The sequence below is a fragment of the Odontomachus brunneus genome, unplaced genomic scaffold (assembly GCF_010583005.1).
Source record: "Odontomachus brunneus isolate Ranch 3 - 2012 unplaced genomic scaffold, Obru_v1 Obru_scaffold_119, whole genome shotgun sequence".
Taxonomy (NCBI): Eukaryota; Metazoa; Arthropoda; class Insecta; order Hymenoptera; family Formicidae; genus Odontomachus; species Odontomachus brunneus.
The window spans coordinates 593941-611551 of NW_022639569.1; the positions used below are offsets into that span (position 1 = coordinate 593941).

The window sequence follows — 17611 nt, forward strand, 5'->3', positions numbered from 1 at the left end:
TTATTATTTTTTCGTGTTTATTTCTCGCGCGTATTTCGAATCGTAAATCCGCGCCCTCGCGTCGGCTGTTAAAACTCTCTCTCTCTCTCTCTCTCTCTCTCTCTCTCTCTCTCTCTCTCTCTCTCTCTCTAATCGTATAAAAACTTTTGAACACACAAAATATAATTTATAAAATATCGACATTTTATATATTGTAAGTAGACTACAATTTTTATAATTTTTCCAAATTTGTAATTCCGTGACTATACAATGTTAACGTCCAGTGTAAAAAGTTTTCTTAAATTCAATATTATATTTTTTGCGTTTCTAATTTTTGATGAAATTTCATTCTAGAGTTCAGCTCCGTAGTCTCTAAAGGAGCGCTTATAAAATTTGGTCCTACACCTCGACGCCTATGGCGTCAATGAATCAATCGGCTGCTCTTGTATTTTTAAGGGGATGCGAAACAAACTGGAGACCACCCGACGAATCTATCGCGCGTGCATAATGGATTACCTCGCGTTAATTTACGAGACTAAAGTCGAGTCGTAATTATCCGAATATAATTTAGCCCTTCGCTGACGGTGGTCGGCGCTTTCTCGCAGCTACACATCCGGTTTCGGGAGTATCGAAATTTCACGTGCAACGCGAATAACAAGGTAGACCGGACAATTTGCCGAGTTTGCATGATTAATCATTTCGCATCAATTTGCGAAACTAAAGTTGCGTGCCGTAATTATTCGAATATTATTTCGCCCTCCGGTGAGGAGGGTGGCCGTTTTCTTGCAACCACCGTGTGCACGTCTACACCTATACGGGAGCACGTACACAACCCACATACTCCTATTCCGACGTGGCTCTCGTGAAATTAAACCGAGAGTCCATCGTTTCCCTCTTTCGGTCGGGTCGCTGCTATAAACTTCGCCAGTTTATTGTTTCCCGCGCGCAGAGTAATTTAAAGGACCCACCCAACGGGCGAGCTCAGGGCCGCAGCCAGACGGGGTCGACGATCATCCCTTGAACCTCGTCCATAATTGATTCCCGCGCAAACAGGATCTTGGCGAGAAGAAAAAGAGATGTATTATGATATATCGGCTACGGGAGCATGAATGTTGCATCGAAAGCTCGCGCTCGCGATACTTAAGAGTGTATCGTCCATGTCTCAAAAATGATGAAAAATTTTTTAAAAAAATTACAGATCAATTGCATTTGAAAATGATCAATTTGACATCAATTCAAAGTTTGGATTAGTTATTTCCAGCAGAAAATTATTTCACTTTTTTAATCCTAAAACCTTAACTGTGGAAAAAATTTAACCAACTTTTCTAACGTTATCGTTCTTAAAAACATGTTTCTTTTATTGCAACTTTCTTCAACTTTTTTTAATCGCGAGAACATTATTTGATTATTTGAATATTCCTCAATGTTTTTTATGGTAATTTTAAAAAATATTGAATTTTGATCATTTTTGCGAAAGTTATGCGCAAACAAAAATGCGGGTACAACTCACCTATATTTAGGATTTATGTACCTTTTTGATATTTAAGATTCTAAGATTAAACCCAGCAATCTCGACTTTTATATACATGTACTTTAAGCACATTATAAAATGATATAATTCCATTGTGCTTCAGAGATATAAGTTTAAAAACAAAAAATATAAAATTATAAAAATGTGACGTTACAGTAAAAATATGTTATTATTCAATTGTATATCGTACATGTTATTATTAACTGTATATACCATATGTTTCTATACGAAAATCGAAATATTAATTTATTTCTAATTTTTAATGATTTTCTACCTCAATACACAACATACGCTTAAGCCAATTGTAACTTAAGTTTGAAGTTTAATTTAACATAAAATATGATTTTATAAAGTAAAAGATGGAAGCATAATCTGTTTCACAGAATATTACATTTTAGTTCTATTGAAGAAAGAGGGAGGTAAATAATAATGTTTCACGTGCTGTAAAGCCACGATTGTTCACAAGTTGGGTCCCTACACATCAATATTGAAACAAATTAATTAAATTCAACTGAAAATTAAACCTCTCTTATCAAAGTGAGCGTAACTTGAAGCTAATCGTGAAATAACTTTCTGTTATTTAATTGCTCTCCCGCAGAGCAATTTACCGAAGACCTTAATTCGTCAAAGTTACGCAATGCATCCAAGTGAAGAAGACATTCCTGAAAAGATTAATTAATTCAAGACACCCATTCTCCCTTCCCCCGTCTGAAACGATCTGTATGCAATGTCAGAGAACAACACTCGAAACGATTAAACGTATACATTAGGCGAAGCGAGGTAGAAGGCCCATTTATCCCGTCTCCGCGTACTCTGTACCCCGCTGGGTACACGCCCGATTACTTTAATTCAGGGCCTGCGACGGCGATAATTCATTGCGAGATACAGGGCAGGCGATTTCGGCCTTAGGCCGGTTATTTGTAACCAACGACCATCTTTCACCGGCGCTTCGCGCCGAGACACCCCTTCCCTGTTCAATCTTTTCGCCGTCTATTCATCCGCACGACGCCCACACGCATTCAGGCACCACCCTTCGAGATCGCTATCGTGTCTCGAGAGACGATTTCGGAGCGTGCACGCGGTTTCGCGGAGCAACAATGATCGTCTAAACGCTAAATAATGATCGAACTAGTCGAGAGAAACGCGTGACGGGGACGTGCACGGCGAGCCGTACGGCGATTGATTCTCTTTTCGTAGCCCGAGGTGGACGTGCGGTCTGAGGAGAAATTAAAGAAGTATATTGCGAGGTATAACGCCGGGAACGACGCGAGTGTGTCTAACTCGGAGCTCGGCGCCGAGGAGCCTCGATCAGCCCTCGGGGATCCTCGTGCTAAGCAACTAAGTAATAAATTAAAGTGCATGGGTGGCCAGGCGGTATCGGGCAACGTTCGACTCTCCCACACGGTACTTTATGTAACCGACCTTTGCACCTCCATTGTGGATCTCGGTGAGCGAGCTGATGATGTGAAAGACAACTTTATTGCGGGCAAAAATCATTCGCCCCGAGGCCACGACGGATATTCAAATCGCGCACCGGAGATCCGCCTGTAACGAAATATTAATAGATCGGGCCGCGTGGACCTTACTTCGCTTCTGCGAAGAGCAGCAGCGACGTGCTGCCTCTTAAATGTTATTTTGCCTGAATCCTAATCTGCTCGCGATTACTGTATCCGCGATATAATTCTCTTTCTATCTGTAAAACTCGAGAGCGCTTTTAAACGAGAGAATATTTTTGTGTCTTTGATGATAAGAGATAATTAGCACGTTTGCTATCAACATCATATGTGTGTGATGCAACAATTTTTTTAATCAGGGAAGACTAGCAAAAAATTAATTTTTCATATCTACATTATCAAATTCTAAGTCTGTTTGACACAATTATGTAAAAGTAGAAAATACGAGTCTGTGGAGAGTCTGTCGGGAGAATCTTTTAAATAAACTATGATAGAGTGAATTGACATCGGAATATCCGACAATCTTTCTTGGATGCCTGAAAAAGTCACATTCTGATTTCTCACGATTTTAAAATTTTTAAACTTTTCCTCTCTCACATTACCCGTATTAATGATGACCTCTGAACATATTAAAAACATAATTTGCAAAAGTATATATTTATATTGTAAACAAATTACAAGATGATTCCATCAATCATTCCAGTGTTGAAATAATACTTGAAAAATAACGATGGAACGTCCAAACTATTGACAACTTCTGCATCCAACAAAGAGAAATTACAATAAAATTAACAAGCTTAAAATAAGAACTCGAAGATTACGAAAAACACAGCGACAATTCTCTATGCGTCGTCCCAGCCCCGCTCGCGTCTCACGGAAACGTCGAGGGTACCCGTGTTTTATACACGATCAATTATGAGAACGTCGACATCGGTGTGGTTGCGCCGACGAGCCCTCGCTCGTTCCATCCGCGGCGAATAGAAAGCGGTTGGGTGAAAGGCAAGAAGGAGTACAACAACGCGGGGGAGGACTTGGAAGGGAGAGAGAACGAGGGGGATCCATAGATCTCGCGGCAGGCTAATTAAACGTCGGGATACCACCCTATTAGCGGCAGCACCTTGGGGGGTGCACGCAACTTCGGCCTCGCCCCCATACGGCGAACCGGACTAGCTCCCGGCAATTATAAATCGTCAATTAATAAGCGTAACTCCTACCCACCTACCGCGGTGGCGTCCCGTCGGAAACTTCGAGTCGCGCTGCGGGCGGGGGTGTAAATCACCACGAGAGGGCCCCGGCCACTTTCTACGACGAGGCCTTTCCTTAACGCGGTGGCCAAGGTCACGACGTTTTCACGTCGCGGCGCCGTCGACAAAGAGGCCTTGACGAAGGTCGAACTTGCTCTCCCTTGGCGAAGGCGAAAGTTTATTAAGGTGGAAGCTGTTGCGGAATTAAAGGCAGGGGGAGGGACCGTCGCGCAGGGAGACGCACGAGGCGAGAGAACGGCGTCGGTAAAAGAATCAGTGATTATCGCCACGCTCGTATTCGCAACTGCGATTATGGTTACGCGCGCGGCGTGGGAGGTGGAGCGGGGACTGTAATAAAAGAAAAAGTTTTCAAATACGCCTGACTCCCGCGCGCCGGGTAGACTTTTCCGCCCCATTAGCGAGCTCACGGGTTTACCCACCCGTCCGGCAACTTTTCACCATGCACGAAGGATCGTTAATCATAAGCGAATCGTTAATGATAAGCGAATCAACGAGTAATGAGTATAAACAGCAATTACGCGCTGGTAGAGATGCGATTAATAAGCTGTAATGATAATAATAACTACTTGCTTGTTGCCCAAGCTTTGTACTTAGAGAGAAAGAGAAAGACAGAGAGCGTCGAAAATTAAACTGGTTTTAATTAAAAAGCAGTTCGCCGAAATTACATCGGCTTTAATCTGCGATCTATACGAACCTTATGATTAAAGGTGCGCCGAGTGAGTACGCGAAGGAACTTCACAAAGAAACGTTACAGTGCAAGGCAAATGGGAGGGAGGTCGAACATATACTGGGGATTTTGAATTATATGCGAACGAGACAGAAATCGCGATTAGTGTAGCGCGCGAAAGCGCGGCGGAACGGAGCCCGCGGATCTCGCGTCTCTCGTACCCGAGAGTTTTCGCTCCCCCGACACATTCTTCCCTCTTCAGCCGCCTCTTCGCTCATTGTCTCCTCCTCTCCTCGTGTCTCTCCTCTCCTCTCTACCCATACTCGCCCGCCTGCCTGCCTGCCTGCCTGCCTGCCTGCCTTGCCTGCCTTTTCTTTCTCTCCGTCTTGTCGCGCTTGTTGCGGATATAAGCGAGGCGTTGACTATAAAATAATGAAAATTTATGGCTCCCCATCCAAGGCTTCACGGTGAATGGAACGCAAGGGGTACGCAATTTGTAGAGCTTTCAGGGAGCTTTGCCCCTGGCCTGTGATGAAAATGGCGGAGCAACGGTGACAATTACCAGGAACCTTGTCACCTCTCTCGGTTGCTTTCTCTCGTACCTTGTCTACTCTCCTTTCCTCTCTCTTTCTCACTCTCCCTCTCTTTCTCTACCGCCGCCACCTCCGTTACAGGTGTTTCCTCTTTACCGTCGTAACTAGATAGACACCTCGATCTCCTTGATCGTTTCTTCGTTACTTACGACGACAAGTCTCGGAAACGAAGCTTCCTACGTGTCGTTTATTCGAAATAGAATGATCTCTGTCCTGCTGGCGTTTATAATGCGAAACGTGCGAAAAACCTTGCCAGTATAAACTCGCAATCATTGTCTTTTACGACATTTTAGTTTCCTGAGGCATTTAAAGAATACCTCATAATTAAAGAAAGAAAGTGCGCGCGCGTTCTACAAGTTTTTAATAATTTTTTAATTGTTATTTTTTAATTGTTTGGTAGTTGCTCTAATGACATATTTATCTAGATCTAAACTCTTTAAATAGAATAACGGTTGCTTTTGTGAAAACTGACAGTGTTTTAGGAAAATATATATTTTCTCATTTGAAGGAGATTTTTCTTAATGTAAAAAATATGTGTATTAATACAAGCAAATATACTATTTGTATCTGTTGAATATATATAAATTATTTTTAGATATTTTTTCTCCCGGTATAACAAAATTTGTTATGTTCCATAGCCAGGTAGTCCTAATTGACAATCTATTTCTGCACTACTAGAAACGCAAAGTTGAAAAGAATTTATATGACAAAAAAGAAACTATCCGCTTCGTGTATTTGTTACGAAGCTTTTGCATACCGATCAATTAACTGAGCAATGAGCTCGACAAACAATAAAACGATTGGCCCGCATGTGCTAAAGGGAGGTACGCATGGAATTAACGAAGTCTGTGAATACGGCGCGACGGCGAGGTTATTCGCGAGATATTTTATTCAAGAAATATCTCGGAACAGGAGCGAATCGCTCAGTGCTCTCAGTTTGATGAGCGTAAGGGCTGAAACGCCCGTCGATCGAATAAATAGGTACTTTCTGTATTCCGCTCGTATCGTTTGTGAATAGTTTATATTCGTTCGTGGAATAAGGAATAAGCGGTTTGTTCGCACGTGAGTGCTTCCAACATGGCATACGTGGATTTGAATACAAAGTGGGTAGAACATCGGATATCCGCGCGCAAGGAGGTAATTGCATTGAATAAAGAAGGATTTGAAAACGTAAAAGTGTCTACACCTACCGCCATTCAAATATGTGCATTCGAGATTCTCAATATTCACGATCCAAAACGAATTTTCCGCATAATAACGCGAACTCGCGCTCCGACGGTGCGCTTCTGCCTTCCCATCCGCCGCTTGATCGACCTCGCGAATGTAACTTCGTTATCGATTATTTAGACTTGGAGTTACGTAGCAACACGTAGAAAAATCCGAAAGGATCGGGATTTTGTACAAACGTAAAGTGATTCACTGCAAACGCCGAACCATTTCCCATCGCAGCACGAAAGCGATTTTAGGAGATAAAGCGACCCACCTGATACCAAACGAATGCTACAAACGCAATCAGCTGAGCTCGATAAAAATTGTTTTCCTTTCTTCTTTCTTACTTATAACAAATTCGTATATTTCACGTTGCGATAAAAAAATCTTAATTTTCGTGTTACGAAAGCTTATTTTATCGACGATAAAATAAGCTTTCAGTATACTAAAAGAATATTTTAGTAAAAATGACAACCTAATTTTCACAATCTCAAGCCGTACAGAGAATTATAACCAAAATTGCTATATATTTGTTTAAAAAAATTGTTATTACGTACATGTTTTACTTTTTCACTACAAAATTATATATATTAGAGGATTTAATTACTCTGTTTAATAATAGAGTAATTATTTGAATGTTTCTAAAGTTATGTTATACATATTTAATTATATATATTATATATATTGGGTATATTGTTAGTTTATTAATTTCTGTAGTGATTTATACTATAATCTAGCCCAGTTTTACAAGAAACAGAGAAAGAAAAATAATTTTAACGCAATCTTCGCTACAATATTTTCTCCGGGTGTAGAATAGAGCGTGTCTTAATAGTTTCTACATTCATGTAAATTATTATGCAACTAATAGCATCTTCTTCTAAAAAAAATTCGACAGTTGCGTCACTTAACGCGACGGAGCAGAACTCAGCGCATGCCCGAGTAATAAAAACATTGGATTTAAGGGAAACGTATGTAACTTTCTCTTTGCACCCCATAATCCCACCCTTTCCCGTTGCTCTCGCGTAAAAGTTGAAAATTCTAAACTTGGCTGTCCGCGCTCTCGGAGTCGATTTCCTCAGGGACGCGGGACAGGTACGACGTTTTCCGGCGAAAGAAATGTATTTACAGCCGCGCAGGGAGGTGTAGTCGCAAAGGCGGAGGAATCTCGGCGCGGCGTCGTTAACGTTTCTCATGGAAATATTGCCGTGTCGATTCCGTGAGACACGGTGCCACGATCGAAAATCCGTCTCGCCTCACCCGTGGGAACGGTGTCACATGTGTCCCGGACGCGTGTGCGTAAGCTACCCTAATCGTACGCGTCGCCACGCATTACTCTAAAACGCGGAAACCCAAGCGGGAGTCGTCGCGAAAATGCCTTCTCATATCCGGCACTTCGTACCCTTGCACGTAGCCGCGGGATCGTAAATTCGACGGAACTCGGGGCTCCGCTATCGTCAGTCGTCGGTTTCCGTGCTTGTTCCAAATGCGAATGAGCCCGAAATAAATCTCGCACCGTGATCGTCAACCTGTCGTCACGGCTCGTCCAGATCAATATCTGGACATAATTAGCCCGCGATCTAAAGCGACATGATTATGTCAAGACGTCTATCTCACAGCTACGATACATTTCGCATTGCGAAAGATTTGATTAAACGTTGGTCTAAAACCCAAAAGCGTTAAACTTAGCTCCTATCGAATTACTTTCCTCTTTCTCTCTCAATTTCAACGTATAATTATAAATCTCGACCTAAATCTCTGTAAAGGAACAAATTGTTTTATGCAATTTACTTTCCGCGTATATTTACTAACTTTGTTAAAATCCTTCTTATAACTCGTTAACTGACCGAAATTAATTCCAATCTGACACATTGAGGTCATTGTGTCATTTTGAATTACTCGCAAGCAAGTGGAACGAGTATTTTCAGCTCACGAACTTAGTTACGAAATGTTACAGTGGCAAAATGAGATTTAAACATTATTAAACCTATTTCAAATGCCTATTGTATAACAAAAAATAAACAGAATTGCTATGGAGTTGTTTTTGGCGATTAAGTTTAAAACGTCAAAGTATAAAATAAAGATGATTTTACGTTATATTTCGATTTCTTACATTAAATACAATATAGTATATAAAAAAAATTTTAAGAGAGTAAATAGCTTATTTATTTATACGACTATGTTATACGCGATCAAAATTTCTACCTTTTCAATTTTTACTTGACCTTGATCGTCAAACTTTATTACGAACAAAAAGAAACAACAGCTAATTATTGTAATAATTAAAAGAAACAACAGCTAATTATTGTAATAATTAAAAAAAAATCGCATTGTAATAGATTAACATCGCAAAAATTTGAAACTATTAATGATTTCATTCGTTTCTTGACTGAGAGAATTATATAGTTTTGAATACTGAAATAATTAAAATTTTTGACAGATTAAAATATGTGACATTTTTCTTAAAGGTTCAAGTATCAAAATAAGCATCCTAGAATATTAAATTCTTTTTCAAAACAATTACAAATTTGTATACAAATTTACGTTTTCATGGCGTTTTTCTTTATATTCGTAAAAATGAAATACTTAAGCGTATATTTTCGATCATTCCTTTAATTTCATTCTACAGATCTGGAAGTATATTAAAATTATTATTTATAAGAATTTTTATAAGAATTATTACTTTTTATATCTATTTTTATCAACACTTTCGCGATATTTAATAAGCGAGAACGCGAGCGCGGTGTGTCAGATTAAGAGGATGCTCAACTCAAAAAATGTCGATAACGTAGAAGTGACCGTCACTAACATAATTATACTAACGTTTTTATATTTCTTATACACATAAATCTTATGTAAATGTGTACTGCTTGGTTTGATGAAAATTTCAAGGAAGCATTTCTGTATCTTTATCAACCGAATGTAAAAACGAAGTGTACGAAAATTTTGCAGAAAGATTTGTATACACGCGTGATTGTGTTTTCTGCTAGCATGGTGAAAAAGAAGCAAGCAATTTCGCCATTTCTGAAGGCACAGTGTACCCAGCGATAATTAGAAACGCTCGCGCGACTAGGCGCGATTACGCAAATTAACCGCGCGCGTCATCACGACGAGGCTCAGTACGAAGATCGTTCGATAAACCGCGAAATATGACGGAAGCTATCGCTATAATTCTGACGGCCGGCGGACTCGCGCACAGAGACCGACAGCATATAACTATACGGTACGGACGCAATAATGCAATAATGACGTCACCAGAATAAACAACATTTTAAATATTTGCTCGGCCGGTATTATCCGTACGGCCTTGCGCGAAATATTCGGGCGCGCCGGCGAAATATCGGATATCACCCTACTGGTGATGCAGGACGCATGAAAAACGTAATTCAAATCGTTATATCAAATTTCAGCGCACTTGATTAATGTCAATCACATGTAATATAACCGAGCGTCGATGCCGAGGTTGCTGCGCGCGTGATTCATTAGTACGGTCATTAACACGTTTGTCGATGACACGATTGCGAGGGGCTCAAATGTACGAGCAATATTTTAATTCCTATTTAAACGCATCGATTATTCTCCGTGTAGTATTTTGTATTTTCAATGCGTGCTTAATTGGACAGATCTTGCATTACATTACCGTTTATATCGCCCGTCGTGTGTTTTCAAGAGGAATGACGCTCTCGACTTACGTGCGACATTCAAACGTACATCGTGATGTAACGTGAATAATATTACACACAACATATACAAGTTGCAAGATAAAAATATCAATGCCTGCACACCAATAACGTTAATTCGACATTCTTATTTTTTGTTCCCAAAATACTTAAACTTTAACATAGAATATATATATATATATTTTTTTTTGCAATGTATAAATATATGTACATATATTTATACATTGCAAAAATGTATAATAAATGTATAATAAATAAAATTGAATACAAGATATAGTTAATCATAGTTTGTTAATTTTAACAAAATTGACATAGCTGAGGCACGAATTATTTTAAATTTCTTTAATCGAGATTCCAACAGAAATATTTTAAATCTATGCTAAATTAAATTAATCAAAAATGGTTCGAATCTCAGTCAAACCGAGAAATTATGTGTATAAATAATTTCCTTTCAACTTTTTACATGTTTTGCTTAAACATTTTATTATTTATACAAATAATTTCGCACATCTGCACAGATTTGAAACATTCCGGTTGGAATCTCGGCTAAAGAAATTTAGAATGGTTCCTGTCTCAGCTAATCCGATTTTGTTAAAATTATTTAACTATATTTTGTATTCAATTTTATTTCTTATGCATTTTGTTGCATTTGTTGATGATAAGACTGAGAACATTCAAAAGCTGTAAACTGCCCGTGAAACTCAAAAGAGGCCAAAACAAAACAATATAACCTAAATATTTTTTGTACTTCTACATTTGTGTCAAATTAGAAAGAAATTGGAGTGTACCTTTTCGATAGATTTACTTGTAAAAACTACTGGTATTTCAACGTAAAGGAAAAATTAATTTTAAATAGCTCAGAAACCTGTCACAGTATAAACTGAGGTCGCGATAACTGAAATATATGTTCCATGTTGAAAGTTTTACCAAGCATTGGTATTTTTAAATTATTATGAGAGGTAAAGGAATTTTCGAAAATACAGAGTGCATAAGACAGACGTTCAGTCTGTAAGAACGAAACGTCCGACGAAGCAAGCACAGTCAGAAATAGTGCAGTAATACAGTAAGTGAAACAATTCACACTAAAAGATCCGCTTCAACGGCAAGCATAAATAACACGGTTACGGATGATCCATGACAAATCCGTAGATATTAAGGAATGCCACGATGAGGGATTGCAGTACGAGATGGAAATGGACATGATTTATACAACGCGGCGCGCCGTCTCGCGGAGATTGACTTTTCATTTACAAATAAGGAGAAAGAATAAAAGAGATAGCCTCTCCTCCAAATATGTACACACCAACACACACACACACACACACACACACACACACACACACACACACACACACAGAGTATCTGTTGATGATATATCGTTGATGATACTCGTGTAAATTACGTTATACTAAACAAAAAGTTTCTTTATCATTTTGTGAACAAGCACGTAACATTTTTAGAGCTGGTTTTTCAATAACGATTTAAAAACTATAGTTTAATTAAATTTTCCTTAATCTATAAACCTAGTTTTATGTCTTGTTTATTTTACATTGATCCATCCATTGAAAAACAATCAAATGTGTTTGAACAGAGTTTAAACTTAAGGGGAGCGAGCCACGAACTTGATAAGCGTCGATAACGCAAAGCGATCATCAAAAAGTAGAAAACGTTATCATCATTTACCGACGATATCGAATTTATGTACATATAGATACTTATGGAATAAAAACAATCGTCAAATAGACGTTAACATAATACCGCTATCATCTTTTCACAGATGTTATGCATGTGTGTATGGTACATTGTCAGTTCAATTTTTTTACACATAGACGTTACGTAAATGTAAATGCCACGTTGTCGATATTATAAATATATAAATATATCTCTCATTCGCATTCTCTCCAAAATAGGCTCTTGCTACTTTTCTGATGCATTCTTCAAACCGCTTGTGTATCAAAAAAAGAGTTTTTAAAGAAGAATGTTGTAGGCGCAAGCGTAATTTGCGAATAATTTTTTGAAAAATACGTTACCTATTATTTGAGTTTTCAATATAATTAGCAACGGTAATTTGAGATATCACTTTTATTTCGCACTGATCAATGTTACACTTTATTTTCGCATGTAATTTTATTATATAAATTGGAGAAGTCAGTACGCTATAATTTTTGAAAAATGAAATCAGTATCACTATAGCAATAGTTCCACATCGTTTTCATCCTTGAGACAGAAATGCCCTATTTTATTTATGCACGTATTTTTACTATACAAAAGCATTTTTAATTTAGTCAAATCAACACAAAGTAAAATTTATTGGAAAATGTCGTTGACGTGATACCGAATGCTTTAGCAAAATTATTGTCTAATTCGACAAAATATGTGCTGATTCGACAAAATTAAAAACCCTTTTGCATGGTGAAAGTACGTGCAAAAATGAAGCGGAGCATCTCTCAGTATTAGACAAAAACGATAAGAAACTATCAGGACATCGAATCTTTCTGCAAAGACTATTTCTTTCTATCTCCGTCGAATGAAAAACTCTTTTGCATGGTGAAATTACGTGCGAAAATGAAGCGGAACATCCCACAATATGAGACGAAAAATAAGAAACAGTTACCATCACGACATCGAATCTTTCTGCAATGCTTACTTCTTTCTACCTGCGTCGAATTAAAAAACTCTCTTGCATCTCAATATAAGACGAAAACGATAAGAAACTATCAGAACATCGAATTTTTCTGCAAAGACTACTTCTTTCTATCTCCGTCGAATAAAAAACCGTTTTGCATGGTGAAAGTACGTGCGAAAGTGAAGCGGAACATCCCACGTGATCCGGGATGCAGAGCGAAATAGTCAAACTTCACGTCATTTTCGAAAATACATCTTTGCGAACGCGAAAATTACTACAAAAAACTATAAGATATTATCTCAGAATGTGCTCTAGATGCTAACACTATATGACCTAAATAACCTGCAGTAACATGCGACTTTCGGCCAATTCGCGAGAATCCAACATTACTATGACGCAAAATTGGACCTAACGTTATGAACGCGACTTTGGGAAAATTATTGGAAATTATTGGAAAATTATTTTCAAGATTCTGGGCGTATTACAAAGGAGTAATGTTACATTAACGCACACTATCATCCAAGAGACGAAATACACACACTTCACGTCATTTTCGAAAATATCTTTGCAAAAACTTTCTTTGCAAACGCGAAAATTTCTTTAAGAAACTTTAAAAAATTATCCCAGGCTTAACTAACTCGACTTAATAAATTGGCGAAGACTCAAAATACTTCGGTTCGAATCTCGGCTTAATGGTTTAGCGGAATCTCAAAACACTCAGATACGAATCTTGGCTTAATAATTTAGCGGGAAATCGAAATATTTCGGTTCGAGTCTCGGCTTAATAATTTAATTTGTTGTCTTTAATTTATCAAAATTTAATTTGTCGTCTTGTCAACAATAAACGCATATGCGTAAGAAAATATCTCCGAAATTTAAGATATATGTCGTATATAATACGACATAACAAGTTATAAAGCATATCAATCAAATAGTATATATATATAGCATACATTGGATATATATAAAGCATATATAGAGCATAAAAGAAGCATATATAACATATATAGAGCATATAAATATGACATGTTGAAATATATCAGATTAATGTATCATCAAGAAATAATCCGACGAGAAAGAAACCTGTCGAATCGAAATTTCAATTGGCCATTGTTATGCAAGAATGATCAAATTCAAAAAATTATAAGCTTTTATCAATGGATACTCCATTCACATCTTTTTAAATCAAACAAAAAAACTCAAGCCCTATAGATACTTGAAATGAACTAAGAAACAGTTTTATTTTAACAGTTTAATTTTTTACCAGTCGCGTCTTTTTGCACATTTTTCTAAGGACTGAGCTAGTCAGTACACTTGAAATGGAAATGCTTGACTCGTTGAACTATTGCGAAAATCTCAGAGCTAAATTCTTTGGTTGGATCATTCTTACGTAACTCCGGCGAATTGCAAATTCCAATTCTTACTTTACTTCCCGTCGAACCCAATGCGATTTACGTCTACGTGCATGCAATCTACGTAAAGTGACGCTTTGTGTCTACTATATGAGCGTCTAAATTGAGCACTCACCATTGCGCGACGTCCCACGGTGTCCAGGGTCCACCAGCCATCCTCTCGCTGCATCTGACACTCCAATGGTCCTCGCGTCCCACGTCGCCTGTAATTCACTCCCGATCGCGGTAATCTAACGGAGGTTTCACGAAAAATCCCGTCTCTCTTGGGGGATACACTCCGAGTCGCGAATTGCGTATAAAATATCGCGAACTGCGTCTTCGAGGAAATGTCGGCCTTTCGGATAAATGACGAGTATGTGCGACGAATTCAGCAACGGTCCGATCGATGTAGTGTATCGCTTTGATACACGCGCCACGCGAATTGCTTACAAAGAAAATAGAATCCACAAGCGAAGGGAACACGCGACACGAATCGAAGGCCGATCTCGCGGAATCTTTCGACGCGTGGGCGAAGTAATCTGTGCGAGATTCTCACGTACGACACGGAATATCCCTAATGTAACGTTTCGATGGTGCAGCGTAGTAGGCTGCAATACAGCTCCGCAATACTTTTGCGAAGATAATTCCGCAATATTTTTGCGAATAACAGCTCCGCAATACTTTTGCGAAGACAATTCCGCAATACTTTTGCGGATAACAACTCCACAATAATTTTGTGAAGACAATTTCGCAATATTTTTGCGAATAATAGTTTCGCAATACACTTGCGAAGACAATTCCGCAATGATTTGACGGATAACAACTCCGCAATATTTGTGCGAAGTTCGCTCGCGACTCTTCCGTAAATACGATCCAGTGAAATTCGCAAACCTATCAAATTAATAATCGCGAACGCGAGCGTGAATGAAAAATCAAAAACTATGAAAATTGTGACGATAGAGGTAAAGATTCTATTCAAAATTCACGCGACAAAAATGTTACCGCGTGAAAAGTCTGTCTTCGTTCGATGGAACTTGTCGCGCGCCGCGTAAGTAAACAAACAACTGCTCGCATATCTGACATGTATACATCGCGAGGAATCAACGCTCGCTAGCATTGTTTTTATTGTGTCCCGCGTTAAAAATCTCTAACTCTAAGTAAAAAATTGAAACTTAAAATTTTTCTGACGATCGTGAAATTAATTTTGTGAGCAGTTTATATAATCACGTTAGATCGCTTCGCACAGGTGCTGCACGATATCGAATTTTACTTAATAACGAAGCACGAACTCTATATTATGAAATGCAATCGCGATTCAAGCTCATAAGAGAAAATTGAGAAAATTAACGACCGGCGGAAGATCTATGACGCGGGTGATGTAATTGCGTATTTTCTGTGGCGCAATCCCTTTGCGCGTTGGCGTACTACTCGAAACACCTGGAAGATCGCATTCAATAAAACTGAATAATTTTACAAAATTTTGCATGTTCAGAGCGTATACTCAATACTTTAAGCATCTACCAGATAGTGTGGGATTTGATTAATCAAAATTTCCTCCAACAAAAAACATCGACCAATTAATAATCCAAGTTAATCACTTAATAAATATATGTACATTGGAAGAAAAATACTTGAAAATTTATTTGTCAAACTTATGTAAAATATACATTATCACTAATATTATTTGAAAAAGCGATCTTCTAATTGTTTCGAGCAGTGTAATTTTTATTGGACGGCACGTACACATACTACACTACACAAAGTAAATCGCATTGATTTGATAAACATGCATTACATCGAAAGACTTTTTGTCTTTCTATTATCAATGTTTCTTATTTTGACTCACCAAACTGCTGATCAGGGTAGCCACATTCTGCTTTCGCTTCTGGAACAGAAAAATGGCATTTCGCCGATTAGATTCGTGCATTGATAACGATTTGAGTGAATAAATTTGAAGGATTAAAAAAAATAAACGCGATATTTTTTACGCTAAAAGAATTTTTCGGAATGCATTTACACTTGGAATATTCCACTCTTTTTTCTCTCGACGTTGCAAATAAATCTTTTAATCAGAACAAATCAAAATTTTTCAAGTGATGATGTTACTCAGAAAAAATTCTCCCCGCGTGTAATTACGACTTAACGCGATCTTTGATTCGATTCAAATTATCTCGATTTCCAGCAAGAGAATTATCTTGTCGGATTTCTAATTACAAATGATAATTAATAAAGCTCACCTTCGAGCCAACCCTGCTCGGCCCGAGCCAGATCCTCCGGCGCAGCAGCCCCTAAGAGTCGGCTGGTCGTCTGCTTTATCTCTATAACAGAAAGCAGATTTAATTTTATATTACACACGACAATGGAGATATTAAGGAATTCGATTCCAAACAAAAAAATTTTTAGTTTTATCGGATTTCTAATTATAAGTACAAATTAGTGAAGCTCACCTTTGAGCCGACTCAGAAAGGCCCGAACCGAATCCTTCGGCGCGGCATCCCCCAGGCATCGCATCCCCTAGAGCCGCGTGACTGCGTCTGCTCTATTGGATATCTGTGACAGAAATTTAATTTAATTTAGTAATTTAATAATTTAGTATCAATTACACGCGACAGCAAAACGAAAAAATAAAATTGTCATAACGGTACGCTCGAGTTCCTTCCCAATGCGCAATAAGAAATAATTAAATCATAGCTGAATAAAAAAGTAATACCCCATTAATTAATAGATGATGATATTAATATCTGATCGACAATCATATAATAATATCCGGTAGTATCAATTCATTACACACGACAGCAAGACGAGGTAAGGAAATTATCGTAACGGCACGCTCGAGTTGCTTCTCAATACGTAATAAAAATAGTTAAATGACAACCGTATAAAGAAATAACAATACTCGAATAATAAATGGATGATGATAATATTTGATCGGCATTGAGTAACTCGATCGCGACGTTTCTCTATCTAACAAGTAAAAAAATAAATAAAACGCGGTAATTACCTGCTGTGGTAAAGCCCACAACATCTGCTTGCGTAATAAGTATGCGTCTCAAATCGTGTTAATTATTGTCGTAATTGTGGCGAAGTCAAAATGCGGTATTAAAAATCGACGCGAAATAATTTAGAAAATAACGCAGCAGCTTCCACGACGCGTTCGCCTCGGCGGCTGATAACGCTATGGCGTGATGCGCCCTTGGCCGCGCGCCCCCCCCCCCCCCC

The 17611-nt window shown here is 38.3% G+C and overlaps 1 protein-coding gene and 1 long non-coding RNA gene across 5 annotated transcripts in view; one reads left to right on the plus strand and one right to left on the minus strand.

The window, feature by feature from the left end:
• Window positions 1–17611, plus strand: part of LOC116849590 (teneurin-m) — a 967489-nt gene that overhangs the window by 490890 nt on the left and 458988 nt on the right. The gene's annotated exons all lie outside the window — the stretch shown is intronic.
• Window positions 16650–17611, minus strand: part of LOC116849593 — a 66773-nt gene continuing 65811 nt past the window's right edge. For both annotated transcript variants that reach the window (XR_004379165.1, XR_004379164.1), the window contains 2 exons: window positions 16840–16942; window positions 16650–16710 (listed from right to left, as the gene is read on the minus strand). This is a non-coding gene — a long non-coding RNA (uncharacterized LOC116849593). The remainder of the gene's footprint in view (window positions 16711–16839; window positions 16943–17611) is intronic.